This window comes from Lathyrus oleraceus, chromosome 4 (genome assembly GCF_024323335.1).
Source record: "Lathyrus oleraceus cultivar Zhongwan6 chromosome 4, CAAS_Psat_ZW6_1.0, whole genome shotgun sequence".
Classification (NCBI taxonomy): Eukaryota; Viridiplantae; Streptophyta; class Magnoliopsida; order Fabales; family Fabaceae; genus Lathyrus; species Lathyrus oleraceus.
This window is the reverse complement of record NC_066582.1, coordinates 159,139,454-159,162,534: the sequence shown is the minus strand read 5'-3', so window position 1 is coordinate 159,162,534 and position 23,081 is coordinate 159,139,454. Positions and strand designations below refer to the sequence as shown.

The 23,081-nt window shown below is 32.7% G+C and overlaps 4 non-coding genes across 4 annotated transcripts; all 4 read left to right on the top strand.

Moving 5' to 3' along the window:
- The first annotated feature begins 8,052 nt into the window (after nucleotides 1-8,052).
- Nucleotides 8,053-8,136, top strand: LOC127077617 (small nucleolar RNA U61). Its single transcript, XR_007787407.1, has one exon. It is a non-coding gene; the product is annotated as a small nucleolar RNA U61 (small nucleolar RNA).
- Nucleotides 8,137-8,260: 124 nt separating this feature from the next.
- On the top strand, nucleotides 8,261-8,346 carry LOC127077628 (small nucleolar RNA snoR14). The gene has a single exon (XR_007787418.1). It is a non-coding gene; the product is annotated as a small nucleolar RNA snoR14 (small nucleolar RNA).
- Nucleotides 8,347-8,413: 67 nt separating this feature from the next.
- LOC127077612 (small nucleolar RNA Z101) lies at nucleotides 8,414-8,507 on the top strand. The gene has a single exon (XR_007787403.1). It is a non-coding gene; the product is annotated as a small nucleolar RNA Z101 (small nucleolar RNA).
- Nucleotides 8,508-8,645: 138 nt separating this feature from the next.
- On the top strand, nucleotides 8,646-8,739 carry LOC127077615 (small nucleolar RNA Z101). Its single transcript, XR_007787406.1, has one exon. It is a non-coding gene; the product is annotated as a small nucleolar RNA Z101 (small nucleolar RNA).
- The last annotated feature ends 14,342 nt before the right edge of the window (nucleotides 8,740-23,081 follow it).

Here is a 23,081-nt window from a genome sequence, read left to right as displayed (position 1 = left end):
AAGTTTATTCCCTTCACTTGGGGCATGAAGACTCCCCAGTTAATTGATCATGAAGACTCCCCAGTTTAATTGATCATGAAGACTCCCCGGTTAATTGATCATGAAGACTTTGATCCAGGTTTTAAGTTACAGATTTGGCCTGTGGGATTACTACAGGTATTTCCCCAGTAATTTATTAAAGCGGGATCAGCAATGTCCCTAGCAGAGGATGAGAAGGAAGATTTGATTTCCCTGAGCAGGAGTAATACAGAGGTCTCCATCCCTCAGCGAGTGAAGAAAGTTGATATTCAGAAACTACAGGGAATCTCCTGTTGTTCTCTGTCCATTCAATAGAAGGATATGTCTCCTCCTCAGTAATGTTTTGTAGTAAAAGAAAAGTGTGTTATGCATTTTAAGCAAATTCAAGAATTGCAGGATTTCTCCTAAATTCTCATTTATATTCAAAGGTCAGACATCACTGTTCCCCGGCAGAGTCTCCTAGAGGAAAGATCTCGTAACCAGATATCAGACACCATAATCCCCTGCAAAGTCTTCAGATACAGAAAGTCTCCATGATAATTAAAGCAAAAAAAATCAAGGATAGATTTCCCCTATATTCTTATTCCCTGGAAAGATACCACCTATCCCCAACGAACTTTATCCCCAATAGAGTCTTCCAGAAGAATAATCCCTTCTGCATTATCAGCAAATTCAAGAATTGCAGGACTTCTCTTACAATATCATCTTATTTACAGAGGATAACACCTTGTATCCCCAGCGGAGTCCTCAGAAAGGTCCAATCCTCATATACCTCACAAATTCAAGAACCACAGGGAATCTCCTGCATTTTTGAAGTAGAAGGCATCTCCATTCTTCTACGGAATCCTCAGCAGAGACAGACTTTTAAAGAAACCTGGATATGGTGCTCTTGTACCAATTCCCCAGCAAGTCTTTGTACTACTCCCCAGCGAGTCTCAGTGCAAATCTCCAGCAAGTCCTTATGCAGCTGTTAACATTTTTTAGTTATTCCTAGTTTTGTCTGTCCATCATGCATTCATTACTAAATATTCATGCATATCTATGACATATCATGCTTGCATTCATATGCACCTTGTTTCCTTGTTTATATTGTGGGTTGAGTCAATCTCTCCATATAGAGTATCCTCATAAGCAGCAAAATACCTTTTATTGGTCATGTTCCCCACAAAGATCTGTGCCTCGTGGAAGATGGTTGTTTCAGTTGTAAATCCTGATGAGTTCATTCCTCTTCAGTTGAAGTCTTGTTTGACCGTTTCATTCTAGTTCTATCCTAGTTTGAACCTCGTGTCTCCAGATAAAGCTCAGAAATTGCCAGTAAAAGAAGGCAACAATATAGTCTTTGTGACTCTCATTCAGTAAAACAGACATGACCGATATTGTGTCCAAGTCCTTTATACCTTCATCTTTGAGTTGGTACCCGTTACAAACTTGAGTTACCTACATCCATGAGTGGTAACCTTTGTTATCCCTCAGATAAATTAATTACTATCTCCATCTATGAGTTGATAACATCCTCACAGAAAGTTCCATGGTTCTACCTGCAACTTTGAGCTGGTAGTGTGCTTTCGTCTTTGAGTTTAGCACAAATTCCTTTTGATTCCACCTTCGTCTTTGAGTTGGTGAAGTACCTGCAACTTTGAGCTGGTAATATGCATTCATCTTTGAGTTCGCACATTTTCCTGTGATTCCATCTTCGTCTTTGGGTTGATGGAGTACCTTCATCTATGAGTAGGGTATGTTTGATCCTTGTTGAACTGATAGTGTGCTTTCATCTTTGAGTCTGCACAGATAACTTCTGATTCCATCTTCGCCTTTGAGTGGATGAAGTACCTTCATCTATGAGTTAGGTACATTTTGTCCTTCCACCGTCATCTTTGAGTCGGTAATGATAAACATCTCCAGGAGAATATGTTCTAAATTCTTTTAAACACCTTTGTCAATGAATCGGTGGTTGCCTTCAACTTTGAGTCGGCATTTCTCTGTCTACCTCATCAATGAGTTGGTAGTGCGCATTCAACTGTAAGTCTGCACAATGATCCTTAGATCTGATTCTTCATCTACACCATCATCAATGAGTTGGAATTTGATTTCCCTAGCAGTGTTATTATCAATCTTTTGAAGCTTGCCTTCAACTTTGAGTTGGCATGTCCTGTTTACCTCATCAATGAGTGGGTAGTGAGCTGTCAACCATGAGTTAACGCAGTTCGATTCTTATTATGCCCTTGTTATACCTTCATCCTTGAGTTGGTATTCATCTTTTCTGTTACCTCCATCTTTGAGTTGGTAATGTACTGTCACATCAATACTCTTGTTATATTGATCTTTTCCCACTTTCATCTATGAGATAGTGATGTATCGTCAACATTGAGTCGATATCTCTTTTCCTCCTATTTTCCATCTATGAATAGGTAGTGAATCTTCCCCAGCTGAGTATTCTCAGTGTTTACCTTCATGCATTGAGTCGGTGTATGTCCTTCCCCAGTAGAGTTTGCACTCCTGTGTCTCTGTGTCTGTCTGTCTTTTGCATCATGCATACATGCATTTGCGGTCAAATTTTGTGGCGTTTGTCATATTTAATTACCTTACGCCATTCGATAGCCTCCGGCTATCTGGCCTAAGTTAATTAAATAGGGGCATCTGTCGCACCCCAAAATTTGACTTTGGCTTTGTTGACCACATCTTGATTAATCTCGTTGTCTCGTATTCATCTCAATTTCTTAAACTTCGCGTGACAACTGGTTTGATTAGGTTTTGTGTGTTTTCGTTGCTTACCGTGTTGTATTTCGTTGTTTTAGCAAAACCTGGCCGATATCGTTGCTTCGTATTTATCTCGCTTATCTCTTTTGTGCGTGGCATCGCTTCGATTAGGTTTTGTGCGTTTTTATCTATTTAATTGTTTGTTTGTCGGTATTTTGACTGTATTTCGAATATATTAGAGTTTTCGTATTGTCTGATTATTTATGATTGTGTTTGTCAGCGTTTTTGTGATGTCGTGTTGATTTTATTATTGCCTAGGGTTGTTTATTTAATTACGTGTTGTGCCGTGTGATTTAATCGAGTCTGTTTGAGTCGTGTTGTTGATTTTACTGGTTTACCGATTTACTGGTTTATTGGTTTTATCAATTTGTCTGTTTTACTGTGCAAATTGTCATCGTTTTTATCGCGTTTGTGTCGTTCGATTTTATCGTATTTTAATCGTGTGCCGTTTAATATTATTTGTGCTTAATATTAATTGTGTTTAGTTGTTAATTAGTTTATTTAATTAGGATTAATATTATATTAGTTTATTATTATTATTATTATATAATATATAAATATATATTATTAATTTATGTTAGATATTTTTTAGGTTTCTTATTGTTTAAGTAATCTAAATATATATTATTAATTTATGTTAGATATTTTTTAGGTTTCTTATTGTTTAAGTAATCTAAATATATATTATTAATTTATGTTAGATATTTTTTAGGTTTCTTATTGTTTAAGTAATCTAAATATATATTATTAATTTATGTTAGATATTTTTTAGGTTTCTTATTGTTTAAGTACTCTAAATATATATTATTAATTTATGTTAGATATTTTTTAGGTTTCTTATTGTTTAAGTAATCTAAATATATATATATATATAAATATAGGTGTGGTTAGTAAGAAAAAGAGAAAGGAAAGAGTGGATCAGTAAGGAAAAAATGTGTGGTGAGAGAAACAGAGAATTGAAAAGAAATATTTGTCCAAAAGATTACCGTATTTCACTTGCTCTTCATTTTCGGTAACCCAAAATCGTCCCGATTATTCACCGAAACACAAAACCGATTTCATATCTTTGAAGTTCGTTGAGTCCAGGTCACAAATATCCAAGGTTCATTTCATTCCGACGTCGTTTCACCGATCAAAAGCGACGTTGAAGTCAAGTACTCACGAAGGCAGCCAGCACTGCGTCGGTGACGGTTTCCAGCTTTCGGTCGATCATTTGGACGATCAGAAGTTCATCCTCTTCACACAAGGTAATATTCTTCACTTATCTCTGAAATCGGCAAAGTTCCGGCTTGCCGACATGTGTTTTAATATATTATTTATCTAAATATATATATATATATATATATATATATATATATATATATATATATATATATATATTATTTTTGTCTATTATATATCTAAATAAATAAATAAATAAATAAATATATATATATATATATATATATATATATATATATATATATATATTATTTTTGTCTATTATATATTATTTGTCTAAATATACATATATATTATTTTTGTCTATTATATATTTATTGTCTAAAATATAAATATATATATATATATATATATATATATATATATATATATATATATATATATATATATATATATATATATATATATATATATATATATATATATATATTACTTTTGTTTACTAAATATTGTTTATCTTTTATTATTATTTTGCATATATGTTTTATTTAAATGTTAGTTAAATTAATTATTTGTTTAAATATTTATTTTAATTAAATGTTTATTTATATTAAATGTTTATTTTGTCTAAAGTAAATGTTTATATTGTTTTTTTTTATATTTGTTTATGTTGTTACTAACCGTTTCGTTTCAGTTTCAGCTCGATTAACTCCACTAACTATTCGTAATACTAACTATTCATAGCTAAATGTGTTGTAATAATTTACTTTCTCGCATTTTTTTATGTTCTGTATTGTGTGTTTAATCGTATTGTTCACGTTTTATGTTAAAAAATCGAAAAATCCAAAAAAGAGAAACCCGATGCGATTCCAACGGTCGCCGTTTAAGAAACCCTTTTCACACACTCACAAGCTTACTCTTGGGCTTCCTTATAATGAGCCCATTTATTTATTGTTTCAGGGTTTAGGCTCATTCAAATCTTTTGCCAGCTTTGGCTTTTCAGTTTAAAAACATTTTCAAAAGGACGTGTCAGTCTCGAAGCCTCCCGCCTAGGTCGAGCAAGAGATGGCAAGACACACCAATCTAAAATCAACAAAACAGACTTTCCCCTTTTCTTTTGGGAGAACTACGTGGATTCTGATTTCTCCATTGCGCCTTGGAGATACGTAGGCATGAAGTCTACGACTTTATCGAGTCCAAAAAGCAATAAAATCAAGTTCTTTTCTCATCTCCCCAATCAAACGATCAAAGCGAAAAAAGCAAAGCATTCACATAAATATAAGCAAAAAGGTTCCTGTGGAGTACCACAGATGTAGAGGGTGCTAATACCTTCCCTTTGCATAACCAACCCCCGAACCCGTAACTCTAAAGGTATTTATCGTTATTTTTCCTTTCCTCTTTTTGGATAAAATAAAAGACAGTGACGACTCTTGCATTTAAAATATTTTTCAAACGGGTTAAGTTCAATCAATACTTAATCTCGTGAAAAATCCCGCCGCGACAGTTAGTGACGACGAAAACATTTTTGATTGTTGTAATTGAATGAATTAATGATTACCATACGAGGAAAGATGTTGATATTGAAATGATTGTTGATGAGAAATTATATAACTTTAACTATTATGTTTCATTTTAATAATTGATTATGATGATAAATTTAATAATTGGTTTTGTTTGAAATATTTGATTTGATGGTGGAACCGTTTACTATGACCTTACATTGGTTAATTTTGAGTTTGATTCAGTGGTGGAATCGATGTGTTGATGTTGGAGTTAGAGGTAGTAATGCCTTCATTTAATTGTTTATGTATCATTTTCATGCATTCATGTATTTCAAAGTTAGGTGGGACTTTAGTCCGTTAACGAATCCTGGTCTAGTGTTGTGGTCAATGACAAATCCTGATCTAGTGTTGTGGTTAATATGGAGCTCAGGTTAAGTGTTGTAACCATTTATGAGCTCGAGGTTTAGTGTTGTAACCCATGGATGTATTCAGTAACATACCTCTGAACTTCCAAACTTTGGTATCACATGCATGAGAGTAGAGTTGAGGTGTCCATTGCATACATAATATTGCATTGTGAATGATTGATATTGATTGAATTATTTTGTGTATATATCCTTATTGTGTTATAAACCACTAACATGTGTTGAATACATTCTCACTCTTATTTGTTGTTGTGTGGATATATATGTCGTTGATTGCAGATACTCAGTTAGAGGAACCTTAATGTCATGCGTGTAAGAAGATGATTGTCTTTGCTCTCATAAAATTATGCGTATTTCTAGATTATGTGAATACTGCTCTGATAGTGTGACACTGTGACAAGATTTGTTATGTCTATCTTTGCAAGTTGTTTTAATTATGTCTTTCGGTTATGTTAAAGTTGAACTCATTTTGAAACTATGACATGTGTTAATTGGAATGTTTTAATTCCGCTACAACATTTTATAAGTTGAAATGATTGTTTGGTTGAGAAGTATGTGTGACACCCTAAAAGTATTTTTTTTAAAGTTTATTCATTGTTCTCTTTTAAATTAAGAGTCAGGGTTTTTGTGTGTTACAACTGTGATCCAAGTGATGTTGAGATTATAAACTATCTTAAGCTTGGGAATTAATATGCTAATATCGGTTGCCCCAAGCCATCAGATACCGTTTGGGATGATGAGGTACCCCGAAGAAGTACCCGTCTTATGGAGCCGATTAATACAAACACATATAACTGGATGGATCCTAAATTTTGGGAACCCTATCCGCTTTAGATAATCCTATGGTCATGAGGGAAGTTAACATAAAAATGAGTCGTCCTTCTGATTGGTTGGTTCTTCTGGTAGAGTTGGACAAAAGGATTGATAACAACTTCAGAGAATGCTCTATTTCTTTCTATGAATGCTTATTCACTAAGATAAACTTGTTTCTGCCCTTGACCGAATTTGAAGGGAAGGTGTTAAGGTTCTTAAAGATTTTCCCCTTGCAACTTCATCCAAGTGCTTTGACTTTGATAAATGGATTTTAAATATGGGATGATTATCGACTTTGAAATTACATCATTCAATTCGTTGGTTCAAAACATATGCAAGTATACACATTATAAAAACCAATTATTCTAGGCCGGCCATAGCAACCCCGACCGACCATTTTGAAGGATTTGCAATCACCCATCCAAAGTTAGGTAACAAATTTCAAACTCAATTTAAAATCACTTTTATTTCTTATATACTGACTTAAGCGTTAAAATGCTAACCATGAATATAAATTCTCTTATACCGTACAAAAGCTCAAATTCACCGTTACTTTTCATTCTCACTCTAAAACAAAACAATAATATAATAAGAAATTAAGATATATATATATATATATATATATATATATATATATATATATATATATATATATATATATATATATATATATATATATATATTTTACGAACATTGATTTAGTAAACTCTATTAGAGTTGCAATTAAGTATTTTAATCATTGAATATTAAAAATTGACTAATATCTTGAGCAACAACCCATTATAATTCGAGAAAAACTTCGAAACCCAATTCAATACTTAAGAAAAATAAAAAATAAAAATAAATTTTAGTCCAAAAAATAACAATTTAGTCATTTCTTAAACGAATATTTAAAATGGAGTCCTTAACAATTAAAAAAGAATTTAGTCTCTAAAAAAAACTCCATCCTTAAATAAAGTTTGTCAATAAATCATCCATGGTGATTAATAATTTTTTATTACTATATACACATGTGCAACCTAATTTTAAAATTATGAAATATTTGAATAAAAATACATGATTTTATACGATAAACACATAACGGGCCTGACTTCCCTCCCAATCACCAGTTGGGCTCATGAAATACAAAACCTACCCGATCCAACTGCTTCTAGAACCTTGTTATACATTAACCCTAGCCCCGTCTCGCCATACATTGATAAACCCTATTTTACACCTATAAATAATCGCCAAGTTCCCTCAAGTTAACCATCTGCATCGCTTCAGATCTCGGATACTCCATCCATCATTTTCGAGTTCCTTTATGCAGTGTAATTCTGATTAATTCTTCTTTTGATTGTGTTTTTGTTGTTGTTCAATTTCGGTATCAACAGTTTGGGCCGTGATGAAGAAAACTGTGCCGGAGTGAGTCATCTTTTGTCTCGCGATGATGGCGCAATCCTCTAAGAAGTTCTGAGCTCTAACAATTTCTACTTTATGTCTTTTATTTTATAGAAGTATCCATGAATGAGTTGATTTTAATATATCTTAATTTAAAATTTGTTATTTGGTTTATTCAATTTCAATTATAAAGGGAAAAGGATAGTGAGGTGATGATAGAAATTCATTTGTCTGTCAATCCGCTGATAAACTTTTGATGTAATTTATGAATCCCGACAGGTTCTGATCGCTATTCGAATTCCCTTATTTGATAAATATATTTTTTTGATTTTAATTATGATGATTTTGATTATTTCAAATGGGCACATGACGAATCTAAATTTGTGTAAATGGGTAATTTGCATCTGAATTTTTTTGATGTTATTATCACCTTGGAGAACTGATGCCCAAGATATGTTTCGAATCTAATTTTGTCTTCGTTGAAATTTTGTCTATTGTTTTCTTATATACTTGTTATTGCCGTTAATGAAATCATTGTGTGCATTAGTTGGATAAGCTTTTTATTTATGAGATTAATATTCAAATTATGATTGGGCACATGATGATTCTGAATTCGTGTAAATGGGTAATTTGCATCTGAATTTTATTGATGTTAATAACACCTTGGAGAACTGATGTCCTAATTTGATATAGTATCTATTTCACTTTTTGTTTTAATCTTTTCCTCGGGTGTCATTGGGGTTCTTGACCGATTCACGTTGTTTTTATTATTTGTGAAGTTTCCTTGGTGTACTTGTACTATGTAATGTGTTTGCTTAACTTGATGTGCCGGTCTTGCTTTGAAGGCCTCTCTACTGGTTTGCTTAATTCTCTATGTTTTATTGGACTGTTTTCGTGGTTCTTACTAGTGGCCGTTTTCTTCACAAATTGAGGTTGTTTAATGTGATTATTTGTAATTATAACTAAATTATATAACGTAAGCTATGATTGAAGTACTAGTAAAAGCATTGCTTGCTTTTGTTACATGCCATTTCAAAATTGTTTCATAATTAATTCAATGAATTCTTAGAAAGTTCCATAAAGTTAAAATCAACAATCACTTTGTTAATTAGAATTGTTTCATAATTAATTCACTGAATTCTTAGAAAGTTCAATGAGTATTATTTTAACACTGCAAGTGTTTGGCTTTTGTTAAGTAGTACTTCCTTTTATTTTGTCAAAATTTAGCTTTTTTTAGTGTATGTAAATATTAAAATGACACTTCAAAAGAAATGTAGTAATAGAGAAATTTTCATATTATGTTTTTTAAAGATATTTTAGATTAGAGTTGAGTACCTTGGTCTCCCAATAAGTCTTGGACTGTCTGGAGGTTTATATGTAGTCTGGTATGTCCAAAGTACATTGTTGAGTTTAGAGAACCATTCCTTCCAAGGAGATGGAGTCTGTATTCTATAAAGTAGTTCTTCTATGTATTGTAGATCTTTGTTGGCTACTAGTTTAGGGTTGATGGAGAATTTAACTGTATGCCACACCCTATACTCTTTAAGTAGAATCTCAAGTTGTGTAGCAATGAAATGCAATCCCCCATCGCTAGTCACTAGTTCAGTATCCCCCAACCTTTGAGTATCTATATCATAAATCGCATATCATCTGGTATGTAGATTACTGGCAGAGGTCTCATACAATCAGCTCTAAACATCTAAATTTCATAGGCGTTTTGTACTATATTGTGATGTTCCATGCGTGTCGGCATTATAAAGGTGGGTTGCTATTAACAAATGTCTTCTTTTATAAATTTCCCCTTTATTTTTCTGTCTTTAATTAACATTATTGTTGCAACCCACGGAACTTTTCTTGATAAGGCAACATACGATTGTCTGTGTTTGTCCGTGATTGAAAACATGTTGTGCAAGTTAAATTTTGATATTTCGCAATGCTTGTTCTTGTAGTGTTTGTGAAATTCAGTTTGATAGAAAGTTATTTTTTAATAAGCACAAAAAGAAGTCCTGCAACATCAGTGATTTTGGGCTTAATTTGTTGAAAGAAAGCTCTTGTCCCATTTCACAACTCAAATATAGGTTCTATGTTTAGCAATATAATCGGAGGAGCCACTATTTTTTTTAATGCAATAACATAACAATTGTGTTTTTGTATTCCTGTTAATATAAATTATGTTTATCACCTCAATCTCAACAAATGATAACAAGATATGTTCATTTAACAAGGAACTTATCAATAATCATTCCTTTAAGCATAAGTACATCACAATTCTCTTTTTACCATATATGAAGCATCCCATCAATGCATAAGTACATCACAAATCTCAACATTGATGTGATAATCGTACTTCAACAATAATCATGAATTATAAGTAACCACCTATCTATTATCAATGTAACACTTATTTCTATTTAAAAAAATGGGATCCAAGACCTTCTTCATACTTGGAGAGCTTTGATTCAGTGGTCCATATGGCCCATGGATCATGTGTTTTAACACAACTTCATACAATTCTGGTTCAGATTTATGTAGTTGTATTTCTGATTTCACCAGACTATCATACTCTTCAGGTTCCTGTTGTCATTAGTATCCAAGATGAGTAGCATATGCACATATGTAGTCTATGTTTTTGAAATTCGGTTACATATAATAAGTTTTAACCTTCCTTTAAGACTTCTTTGTTAATGACATTATCCTTCACTTAGGGTTTAGGTTGATCTTGTTGGGTTTTATGGTTTGGAAGTTATCTCAATCCAAGAAGGATTGAATGTCATTGTAAGGAATATGTATGGTTTACCGTTGTTAAGGACAATGTCCATACCATCTTAGTATATCTGTGTCATATCTCGCTTGCTGCTAATAAATGATGATGACATTATCTATAGAAATATATGAAAGTATAAAAATGAAATGTGTTGATAGTGGTATAAACATAAAGTATATACTCTTCATGTATAAATATAATATGTTATATTCAATACTTGCGTTCTCTGCCCGAATATTATTTTGATTTCTTTGGATCCGTCTCAACCTTCCTGTTTCAATCTTTACATAATTGTCTACAACATATTGTTGTAAAAGTTGACCCGATTTTAACAATACAGATTGATCATTATGACGAATCTACATTGAATAAAATAATCAATCTTGAATTATTTTTTCACACATTTAGAAGTATATTTCTTAGAAAAATAGTTCAGCGTGTACCTGAAGCACATAACATTATATGATACCGTAAAGGATCATAATACCCCATTGTTTCTTGAATCTTTGTTAGCTTTCCATCATAGTTGATGACATTTATATCTCTTCCACGTTCTATTATATCTTCATCACCACCGCCTATAACAATTGTTGCGACTTGGGAAGCTGATGGGAGACTACATTGTGGTTGATTCGACCACCGTTCTTTAATGAGTAACCTACATTCTTCAATCTTTGGCTCTAGCGCAAGCTGCCTAAACATAATGACAAACGAGTTGCATTGGTGGAGTAGTTTTTGTAATTTATACACTACGACTTGGTTAAGTATTGAGTTTTCCCTCATCCTATTTTGAAGCTCATGATCGATATTATAAATGTATAACTGCAAGTAACGTGACCTTGAACATTGATTCGGATGAAAACCTCCTGTTTTGTGATAAATTGCGCATTGAGCACGAAATGTGTAAATACCACGACCAGTTGCAACCAAACTTTCATCGACATGAACACCTGGTGAAGTAAACGATATTACATGGTTGTAACTTCTAATATGTTGTCTAAAATGTCTGCCTTCAGTAGAACTGTCTAAAAATAACTGTAACAACTCGTCAGGAGCAGACACTTGTGAAATTGTCACCTTTCCACCTTTGCAACACATATATTGAGGTTATCTATGAAACAATTTTGAATTGCATCGTCTACACTTACTCGAAGTAGGAAGTAGGGATTTTATTGTCACAATAGTATTTCGAAAATTTCTAGCAATGTTATGTCTTGCTTGAAAAATATATCTTGATTCTGTGTTTTATTACATACAAAACATGCATTAAAAGAAATATACTTATTATATACATGGTGACTAACATGAAATAATATTTAAATAAAAACATACAATATATGGTATGGATTAAAAATACATAATCGTACCTTGATAAAAAACCATTTGTGTTTCGTGAGTTTCAACATGTGAATTAATATTTTGCGAATGTGATTCTATAAAAGAAAGTATTGACTTCAATATAGAGTTATAGTTGAAAAATAGCAACAATATATAAATCTAAATGTGTGTTAATATCAATTTGAGTATAGACAAAATTATACTTCCCACAATCATTGTCATCAATATTTCTTATAAATGGTCTTGCTTCGTGGTTATCATTTTGTTGGAAAATTGGGTATGTAAAATTTTGATATGTAAATTAGTATTGAATTAACATATCAACCAATTATTTTTGCATAATTAATTGATATTTTTTAAACATAAAGTATTAAAGTATAATCTATACAATAATTTAAAGTTTCTAACTCGTGGATGAAACGCAACTGGCATATGTGGTACTCGGTCTAACTTCATTGTCATGTGCTCTTTAATAAAATCGAGAAGCAAAATTGGCATTTGTCAAGTCTTGAAATGGCATCATGATTCTCATATCAGAAAGATTACATGTTTGAACTTGTTTTCCTTTGTCTTTATTTTGTCTATAATTCGAACGCCTTCTAGCCAATTCTTCTTGTCTTTGCTCAACACTCATCCGCTATCTTCGATGTCTTGCATTTTGTGTCAGTCTTTCTCTTTGTCGTTCTCTTGAATCTTGACTACGAATATTTTCCATTATATTATTTTATTTGTAAAATTAAATGTAGTATTTAAAAATATTCAAACTTTGTATTTTTAATATGTTTATTACTAATAAATTAATCTTGAATCTTGACTACGAACATTTTCTATTATATTATTTTATCTGTAAAATTAAATGTAGGATTTAAAAATATCTAAAATTTGTATTTTTAATATGTTTATTACTAATAAATTAATAAGATTTACAAATGAAAAATATCAATAAATTAAAAAGGAAATTTGAATTTTCAAGGTTCATAGTGATGATAATGGTTGATTCACATAATGACTGATTCATATACTATGGTTGATTCTACATATATGTGATTGTCATCTATTATTTTCTGACAAACAATCACCAGATAAATTAGAAAAAAATAGATTTGAAAAAAATAACATTTTTCTACTATGATTAAACTTTATGTGGATGCAATTAAGTTTTTATAGTGTTTTCATATGTTGATGCAAGTTTTTATAGTGCTTTTTCTACTATGATTAAATTTATTGTTGATGCAAGTAAGTGATACCCTCTCTACAAAAATTGAATTTATGAAAGTTAATAGTAGTGAATTTTATGGAAGTTATCACATAAATTATACAATGAAATAACGGAAATATTTTACCTTTATTTTTCCTTACAACTTGCTTCTTTAATGATGGTGAGTATGAGAATCTCATAACGTATGTGACAAGATAAGATAGAGAATCATTGAAAATTATGATTTACTTACAATCAAACATCAAGAATAAAATTTGAGAAAGAGAATGTTAACAATAACAAAGATCATTAATAATAAAAATTGAATTGAATAAAAAAATATGGAATAGAAACACATCAATTGAAAAGATAGATAAACAATTGAAAAAAAATTAACAATATTAAAAAATGTATAGAAACAAAGAAGAAATAGGAGAGGATTTTTGTCTCTATACATTGCTATGAGAAGTCCTCTGCGTGATGAGATGAGATGTATTATTTATTTTTCTCATCCACTTTGCTTTTATAAGATTATCATTTGCTATGGGAATTATACATTGCTTTTATAAGATTATACATTGCTATGAGAAGTCCTTTGCTTTTATAAGATTATACATTGCTATGGGAATTCCATATGATTGGTTCACCTATATATCTTTCATATGCTCATTCCATCAATATTTTTTTTTCATTACGACAATGCGATCTTCTTCCAAAACCAAAGACATGAATAAAAAATAACAAAAAAATTAAGAATTAAGTAACCAAAAATAGTTACAATTACTAAAGTATAAGCATAATCTTGTAAATAGAACTGAAAATTAGAACCAAAGATGTGTGAGAATTGAGAACAACAAACAATAAAAGAAAATCAACTTCACAAATTTTTATCATTTGTCTCCATATCTGCAATATAGTTGTTGTAAGGATAAATAAGTTACTCTATTTTTCTTCTTTTCTTCTAGATAAGAAATAAAGGGCATGTTTTGCACTGATTTTTTAATCCATGATCAACAATTACATTGAACTTTAATGGTAACACAATTTTAGACGTCAAAACAAAAACATTATATTACTTTAATATTGAACTCTTAAAATCTGTAAGAATGAAACTAAATGAGAAATGTAAAAAAGAATACTAATTAATATTCAAATGAAGCGAAAAAACTAACCAATATATATAACCTTTTAACCTTCATTTTGTCTGAAACCTTTCAACCTTCATTTTATGTGAAGAAATAGAAAACAATTATGATTTCAAAGCATTCTGATTTTAAGGTATTTAAAGATTAAACAATTGTGTGGGGATCAGTTGAAAAATTAAAAAAAAGTTTTATTTTTATTTTTTTATTTTGATAAACTTCTTATAACGTGTGAGAGAGAGGGTTAATATTAAGTGGAAGTTATTGCCGCAAGTTACATAAATATTTTTCTTTTATAGTCAACATGTAACAACAAATATTATCCATTAAAAATAAAAGAAAAAATAAATAAATATAAAGAGTATAATGGATAAATGTAAATCATATTTTATATTTAAATATAATTTTAAAAAATTACAGTATGTGGAAGTTAATAATAAAAAGTGAAAGTTAATAGTAGGAAGTTATATAAAAGTTGATAATAGTGGTTTATTAAGTAAATTATACAATAAAGTAATGGTAAAAAGGGTAGAAAAAAGGATTACACCAAAACAAAGTATTTTCTTTATATATTGTTATAGATTAACACATTTGAAGGCATGACAGTGTGTCATGACACTTTTATTCCCCTTTTCATGGATATATCTCCAAAAGATTCCCTGGGCAGCTCTTTTATATAGTGGACACTTGTTTGAATAGTAATACTTTTAATTATAGAAAAACGTCTTTTTACATTGATAGTTTGAATTTGGAGGTAAGACTCCCGCAACATGGTAGTTGTCAAAGTCAACATACAAATGAGATTCCTTTCCAGTTAAAACAAAAAGTTTGTCTCTAGGAAAAAGTTATCAAGAGGTAGCTAAACCCCTTTCAAATTAGTCAACTTGGACAAGTGATAGCAACCACATTTTTTGTCCATTTCATATCCGTTATCTAAATATCAATCTCTTTGTAGTACTAAATTTACCTAATGAGCCTAGGCTTACATCCTCTTTGCTTAGTAGATATTGATTTGCACCTCATCTAGAGTCCTACTAGCATAGTAAATGACATGCATCTTATTATCTAGAGTCCTGCTGTGTAGTCCTTGACGTCACACATGATCTCAAAGGGAGCAATCCAATTCGGAGACTGCATTATGGTTGTAGAGATTAATATATCTTTCAAAACCGAAAAAGCTTCTAGGCAATCATTATCAAAGTTAACCTCAACGTGTTTCATCAGTAGCCTAGTTAGGGGCTTCGAAATTTTAGAGAAGTGCTTAATGAACCGACAATAAAAGCTGACATGCCCTAGGAAACTCCTAACTTCCCTCACCATGGTGGGGAGAGTCAACTATATCAACCTCAATTCCTCTTTTAGGCATAAGTGTAGAGGACAATGCCCTCCTTTACCATGAAGTGATATTTTTATTAATTAAGCATAAATTTCACCTTAACACACCTCTTTAAGACCTTTTCTAAATTTATCAAAATATCAGGAAAACTAGATCCATAAATAAAGAAGTAATCAATGAAGACTTCAATGATATCTTCCAAGAAATCAGAGAAAATTGACATCATAAAACATTGAAAAATTGCGGGTGTATTGCATAGCCCCAAAAGCACCATCGGTAGGCAAATGTACCATAGAGACATGTAAATGTCATTTTATATTGATCACTAGGTTGAATGGGGACCTGGAAGAACTCTGAGTAACCATCAAGGTAGCAAAAATGAAAGTGCTTGGTCAAGCGCTCAAGCATTTGATCAATGAATGATGACATGAAATGATCTTTTTGAGAAGCTTTGTTAAGCTTGCAGTCAATAAACATTCTCCACCCGTAACTATTCTAGTGGCAACCTGATCTCCCTTTTCATTTTTAATAATTATCATCCCCCTTTTCTCAAGTACAACCTGAACATGACTAACCCACTTCCTGTCGGAGATATGATAGATTATCCCGACCTCCAAGAGTTTAAGCATTTCATTTTTAACCACTTCTTTCATATAATTATTTAGCCTCATCTGATGTTCTCTAGAGGGCTTATATTAATCCTTTAACATAATCTTATGCATACAAATAGAGGGGCCAATACCTTTCAAATCATTTATGGCGTATTCCATGGCGTTCGTGTACTTTTTAAGAACAATAAGGAGTTTTTCAGTTTTGACCTCTTCTAAACTAGCATTCACTATCATGGATCGAGGTTTCTCATTGTCTAAAAATCCGTATCTGAGGGTCTAAAGGAGCTGTTTCAACTCTAGTTGGGGTTTTGTTGCTTAGGTTCGTCACTTTGTGTTACAACGACTTGAAAGATTCAGTTAGTGGAAATGGAACTTTTGTCCAATAGTTCCTCATGAACCTTAGCTTCGATGTTTTATTTATTAGTTTTAACGGATCAAGAAAACATACCTCCAACTCATCATCAGAGGAAGTTCCGATGCGTTCTCTTGAACACAAGTGTCAATTATCTACTACGCAACAAGAATCCCTCAATGAAGGGTTTTTTCATGAGTTTTGCCAACATAAACTCAAGTTTCTCTTCTCCTATCTCAAAAGTAAACTTCCCTATATTAACATCAATGATGGCCCCCATTGTAGCTTGGAAAGGCCTACCTAAGAGTATCGAGATTTGGGAATCCTCATCGATGTGCATTATGACAAAGTCTACACGCACATATTACTCTTCCAGTTGCAGAGATATATTTGTCGGTTTCATCTCACCCATGTCTAACTTTTTACACACAAATAAATGGCATCGGGCTAACACTGGCCCCTAAGTCACAAAGTGCTCTCTTAAAGTTGGGATAGCTTTTTGGAAACCCGGTGGTCCCATTGCTTGCTGAGGGAGGTTGTTCCTATAAGAGAAATTTGGGTGGTCTCGCCACCCTGGGTTATAGGTGTTAGAATATAGATTATTCTACTGGTTGTTATTCACAAAATTAGCATTTTCCTGGATGGATCCTCCGAGGATCATTTGATAATCTTTATCAATGTGCCCATTATTCCGTATATCTCACAATAGAGAGTGGAGAGAAAATCTAAGCAACATGGGTATGCATAATAGGCGCAGGAGGTGTGATACTTAAACTATCAATTTTCTGGTAGAGAGCATCCACCTTGACGTTCATATGGTCAAACACACTAACTTCATAAAAACTACCAGTCTTAGGGGAAGATTTAGCGGCAAATTATTGCACGCTTCCCTATGAGTGGTGATTTTTGGTCATATCTTCTATTAAGTTATCAACCACATCTTAAGGGATACTCATGAGGGCTCCTCCGTAAGCCGCATCTAAGGTCATTATTTTGGAGTAAAGGAAACCATTATAAAAGGTATGAATAATCATCCACTTTTCAAGCTTGTGGAATGTGCAAAATCTCAATAAGTTTTTATAACGCTCATATGAGTCAAATAAAGATCCCCTTTTTCCTGCCTAAAATTATTAATCTCATTCCTAACTTGGGTCATTTTGCTTAGCGGAAAACACCGCTCAAGTAAGGACGCTTTCAACTGAGTCTAGGAAGTTATCGAATTGGCGGGCAAAGAATGAAACCAACCCCACACATGATCTCTCAAAGAGAAAAGTAATAACCTGATGCAGATGGCGTTTTGGTCAATGCCAGTAGACTTTACAGTGCCACAATTGTTAACAAAGATAAATAATTGAATGTTTGGATTCTCAGAAGGCAACATAGAAAATTGGTTTTCTTGCACCATACCTATCAAAATGGTTCGAGTATAAAATTATTTTCCACAATCGCGGTTGTAATACTGGAATATGGTTCTTCTTCGATAAGAGTCACATAATTATTAAGAGGCTTAGTGTTAACTACTTGATCAACCATCTCTCGCTGTCTTAGAATTCAGCATCTCTCACGTAAGAAACACTCAATTTCGTTAACAGGTGTGACTAAATTCTCAGCAAAACGAGTTCTTCGCATACAAGGGCAGCGAGAACTGCATCAAAAAATAAATAAAAATAAAGCTCTAGTCTATACGATGATTAAACAATAATTCAATATCAAGCACAATTCGTCCACGACAACGGCGCCAAAAACTTGTCATGCCGCAAGTGCACGACTGTGAGACATAGTAAAAAATTATCAAATCACAAGGACCAATGGATTGATTACCAAAGTACGTCCTATCAATATATATCTAGAGAGACCTAAATTTGAGGTTTTGTAGGATAACTTGTTTAAAAAGTACTTTTCAGAGAAGATGTTTAAATAAAAATCACTTAAATTATGATGAAACAAACATGACTTAGGGTCTCTATTCTTACTCTGACATCTCCGTACGACCCAATTCACTTCTATCACGAGAGTTCTTACACGATTTTAAGAAAATAGATAAATATGGACAACACCTGCTTTCACCTGCGTGTTGCCCTATCGATGCTGAATAATTCGTCTACTTTCGCACGACCAGATTATTAATCAAGGATTCGTCACTTCTGTGTAACTATAAAAATGGGACGTTTCTCAATCTCATCCAAGCACTTTCGTTGTATTGGACGAGATTCTTTAAAAACCTGAACCCGGGTATCGATACATGTCCTTTCAAACTACAATCGATACATGATAACTCTTTACTTTCTTACAAGGGTTGAAATGACATAACTCAGGCATTAAAATAAATATGAAAAAGACTCTCATAATTAACCTGTGATGGATCATACAAATAGTCATGAGATAAGCCCCATGACCCCTAGTCCTTAGTGGGCTACTATCTCATGGTGAGGGATAACACAATAAAAGCGACATTCATAATTGAAATCATAATAAATAATTGAAATAGAATAACAATTGCAATGAAAAGATAAATAAAACCTGATTGACAAGAAAATACGTTGAATTAAACTTGATCTAATTCTCCAATGGAGACTTGAATACAAAGAATGGAAAAGCAAAATACGTGAAAAAATGGATTCCTAAAACTCAAGACTACATATGAGTTTTATAGAAAATTCAAATATCAGACTAAATCTATGTGATCAATGTCAATTATATCATAAAATATCAGATCCAAACATGCAAAAAATCCCCAAAACGATAGCAGTCGAGTCGAAAAAGGAAACAAAATATAGGGAAACACGTCTGCCTACTACGCCCCTTAGTAACTGCTACGAGTGACCATAACAGGCACTTGGAACTTTGTATGGGGCGCATCAAAAGATGGGGGAAAAGCTAGGGTTGGCTGGTATGGCCGCCCGTAGCAGCCCTCTATTTTTGTACTGAGAATTTAATACTTTTGACTTTTTCTCGCATTTTTCTCACTTTTCTTCCTCTTTCGCTTCATATACTTATTAAAACCTGAAAACAACTAAAACACACTACCAAAGCATAAAACATATTAAACGAAAGTAAATCGGACAAAAAAAAGGAAAATAACAAAGTAAAACAATTAATAAAAACATTGCAAAAACCACTTATCATTCACTAATTAAGTTAGTGCATCCCTCAATTTTTACTATAAACCAATCTTGTATTTCTTCTAAATAATATCATAAAGTATCCATGCTGTCACTGATCATTAAGGTATTTTAATTAGTTTGTAAAGTGGTTGGGCCACAAAAAATCTTGTTTTTTATTTAGATTAAGAAATGTGCCTAACATATAAGAGAGCATAAATTGATTTCAATAAATTTTCTACAAAATACCCTACTTTAAACTTTACACCTTTGTTCTTGGTGTTTTTCTTTTGAATTGTTATCTTTGGCACTTAGATCCTCGTTTTCTTTTCTTTTGATTTTTCTTTTCATATTTTTTTGTTGCCAAAATACCTCATTTTATTTTTGTTTTGATCACCTTCTTACTACATGATTCCATTTTCGTTTCACAAATCCTTTTCTCCCCAATGTTGCATATTACATACCTTTGAAATTTTAATGCTCTCCTATCTCTAAGATGAGATATATACATTATTTTTCTTTTTATATGTTAAAGTTTGTAACTTTTCAAAAACAAAGAAATTTTTATTTTGGCTCCAAAAGGGTTTGTCAAAGGATCACATTCACACCCTCACAAGGTCTAGGCTTTTTTTGGACAAGTAGTTTTTTTCTCAATCAAGAAAAAATTCTTTTATCATGTCCATGACTTCATACTCACTAAGTTACATGCAAGAATTATGCAAAATTAACTAAGTTAAATGCATGCATACATTCAATATATCTATATAAAACACGAGGATTCACATATCTCACTTAGTTAGACTTTGAATGATTCTAATGTCAACCAACATGATTTCTCAAAACTAGAAATGAAATACTAGAGTGTGACCTAACTCATCCTTAGAAAACCGACTTATAAGATGATAGGTGTCATTCTATATAAACTCTTTCAATGTTCTCCAACCAATGTGGGACTTGGAATTTCCCAACACATCCTCTCACATGTTCAATTTCATCTTATTTTTCTTAGAAATACACAGAGGATCAAATTGTCAAAAATACACAATTTAACTACAAAGTAAAAATAAACAACAAAAATCACAATTTTTTTGGAGTGACAACCACATCTTTAGTCTTCCCTTTATTCACTACTTTCCCCATCTTCATCTTCAACTTCATCTTACCTTCATTTTCCTCCCCATATCTACTTCCATTTGCTCCTCGACTTAGATCTCTCTCTTCTAGATAAAACGACTTCCCTCAGGCCACTGAATATAGTCAATGAATCCATCTTGAGTAGGAACATTATCATACGAAGATTGTGGGTCTTGGATCCTTAACCGGATCCTATCCATAAAGTCAATTAAAGAAAGCATAACCTTATGGTATACACCACTAACATATCATGTATGGGTGGAACATGCTCTAAGGTTAGGATCCATGGCATAAAAACTTTGTGCTGCCGATTAATGCTATGTGGGCGTGACAATTGGTGCAACTGCTGGAGGTGAAAAGGGTGCTCTCCTAGTCCTTCCTATACAGTAACGGAGAACGAATTCCCCATTAAGGTAAAAACTAGTGTAGATATGGAAATGGTTTGGGATATCCACTTCGTATGCTTTGAAATTCCCTGTGATTAGTCTCGAGAAAGAAAGAGGGGGTTTTGCATTTGAATGTATTATATCCAAAATCTTATTTGAGATTAAATTTAGCTGAAATATATGCACCGAATGCATCACACGCTCGAAGGTATAATAAATTCGCCACCGAACTTTTTTTATCCCAAAAGAGGGAAGGGAAAATATCAATAAAACCCGAGGGAAAAATAGAGAAACGGGTAAGGAAGTCGGTTATGCAAGGGAAAATTATTAGCACTACTCACATCCATGGTACTCCATGGGAACCGTTTTGAATGCTCTTGCTTGGATGAGTGTTACTATCTTCATATACCTGCAAAACAGAAAAGGGTTAGGGAAAAAGTGCTCCAGGAGGATTGAGGCCCTCATGCCTATGTATTCTCATGGTGCAATGAGAAAGTCAGAGCCTCATATTTTGTGGAACCGGGGAGGACAAGAAAAGAAAGGAAGGTGCTCGCCAAGAATTCGCATCCTCGTGCATATATATACTTATAATGCAATAAGGAAGTCATAACTCCGTAGTTCGGAGGACAAAGACCGAGAAAAATATATGATCGAGGGTGGTGTTTGAACCAAAAGGAAAATGGTGGTGTTTAAACCGGAAATAGAGCTAAAGGTGGTGTCATAACCAAGATACGAGGGTTCACCAAATATGTGTGTCCCAAAAGAAAAGTATAAGGGGTTAACCATGAAGGTATGTCCCTGGATTATGGTGTCATAATCAAGAACAAAAATGTAAGAGTGGTGTCAAAACCAAGGAATAAGGTTAACTATGAAGGTGTGTCCTTGATTTGTGGTGTCATAACCAAGAACATAAATATAAAAGTAGTGTCAAAACTAAGAAATGGGGTTAACCATGAAGGTGTGTGCCAAAAGGAAAATGGCGTCATAACCAAGAAATGGGGAATAAACATGAAAGTTTATCCCAAAAATAAAATGGTGTCATAACTAATAAATGGGGAATGACCATGAAGGTGTATCCCAAAAAGAATGTGGTGTCATAACCAAGAAATGGGGAATGACCATGAAGGTGTATCCCAAAAAGAAAGTGGTGTCATAACCCATAAATGGGGAATGCCCATGAAGGTTTGTCCCAAGAGGAAAATGGTGTCATAACCATGAAATGGGGAATGACCATGAAGGTGTATCCCAAAAAGAAAATGGCGTTATAACCAATAAATGGGGAATGACCATGAAGGTGTATCCCAAAAATAAAGTGGTGTCATAACCAAGAAATGGGGAATGATCATGAAGGTGTATCCAAAAAATAAACTAGAATGATGTTTAAACCTAAAGGAGAGATAAAAGTAGCCACAAGGCCAGTTACAGACTTGACACTGAATTGACTTGAATTGCACTAAAGTCTATAAACAAAGGTAAATACTCTGAGAAACTGGATCATTCGCCCCATACTCAGAGATATTCTAGACAAGTGTAGGGAAGATCCCCTATCATCATTATCTATTGCTTAAGGCTCATGGCATGCAAGCCTAGTCAATGTATGACAAGTTGTTAAAGCAGGTTCCCAAAGATGCCTGTGGGGTTGAGTCAGATGATTGTGATCTGC